This window comes from Myotis davidii, unplaced genomic scaffold (assembly GCF_000327345.1).
Source record: "Myotis davidii unplaced genomic scaffold, ASM32734v1 scaffold238, whole genome shotgun sequence".
Taxonomy (NCBI): Eukaryota; Metazoa; Chordata; class Mammalia; order Chiroptera; family Vespertilionidae; genus Myotis; species Myotis davidii.
This window is the reverse complement of record NW_006293779.1, coordinates 44,978-46,533: the sequence shown is the minus strand read 5'-3', so window position 1 is coordinate 46,533 and position 1,556 is coordinate 44,978.

Here is a 1,556-nt window from a genome sequence, read left to right as displayed (position 1 = left end):
ATTCAGCAATAACTGCGTATAAGTACGGGGCTCATCCATACCTATTTGCCCCAGGGTCCTGGTTTACACCAGATGACTTGCTATAAAAAATAAAGCATTCATTTTTGCTCCCCAGATTATTCTTGTTTCATTGAAAATTATATGGTCACACTTATATCAACACTTCCTTTGAGGTTTCCTAAGTGTCCAGATTCTGGGAGGAATCAGATGCAAATATTTACAGCCTGCTGGAAGTGTTAAGACAGATGGGATTAACACGGTATACAGTGCAGCTTCAGCTAAGAGAACAGTGAGTAAAGGATAACGGATGGGTTGACGAAAGAACAAACTAATATAATATATTCCGGCAGAAAGCTTGAGAGGTCATAAGTTGGGTAAGAATAAAAAAGTATATGGTACCAGAAAGCCTAGCAGAATTCAAAAATGGAAATTCAGCAAACATCAAGAGCAACAATGCTATATGCTATTGTTTGTTACATATCTACTATCTGCCAGAACATGGGGTTAATGAGTTGTATGCAAACATGTATTAAATCTCTGTATTAACCTGTGAGAAGGAAGAGAAAAAACAAACTGGGAAACAGCAGGTAAATACTTTTTTCAGAGCTTCAGTGTGTCAAGGTTAGGGCCAAATACACAAAGTTTCAGTCTAGCAATAATAACCCTATGTAGTGGTAGGTCAGAAATAAAAGATAATAAAAATGAAGATTTAAAAAAAATTATATTTGTAATCATGCATTCAGAATTACATTGAAATTTGAATATACCAGTGGAGTCTTTATTCATTAAGATTCTATGGGGAAAATTCTATATTTAATTGTCAGCTTTATATTAACTTTTAAATATGACTTGAGAGAACTTTAAAAAGTAGGGGAGGGGGGTGAGGGCATGTGCTGGCAGGTAGGAGCAGCCAGGGAGAGGTCAATGGGGGAAAAATGAGACTCATGTAATACTTTAAACAATTAAAAATTTAAATTTAAGAAAGTATATTTGTGATTAATATGTTTCAATATGCAGGATGAAAATGTAAATCTTTCATGGCCATTTATTCTTTGACTACTCTCAATGGTCTTCAATTGTTAGTACAAACTACCTTTAAGACTCATTTTCCCAAGACTCATTTGGGATCTGTGTTACTTAGTTTCTAGTTCATTTAGTTAATTTCATTTACTATGTTAAATCTGCCTTCTCAAAGACTCAGAAATCACCTGCGAACAGTATCTCTATTCTAATATTTCCTGTAAATAATATGCATAATTTTGTCAGAAGAGGGAAGAGTGTGGAAGAAATGGATCGCTCCAGAACACTTTTGAGAATGGAAGTGGTTCCCACTGGGGTTAATAACACTTCTAGGCACCAAGCAAATACATTTATTGAATTTATATCACCTGGGAAACATGCGCAAATGCTCATAAAATTTACTAGGAAGAAATTCCCTTTCCCCTATGGATTGAGACCACATATTATCTAAAGTTCTCCGCCATTAGGAAGTTCCACCAGTCTCCTAGCAGAACTGTTCCTTATTTTCTCCCTTCTTCATATAGCTCCAATTCTCT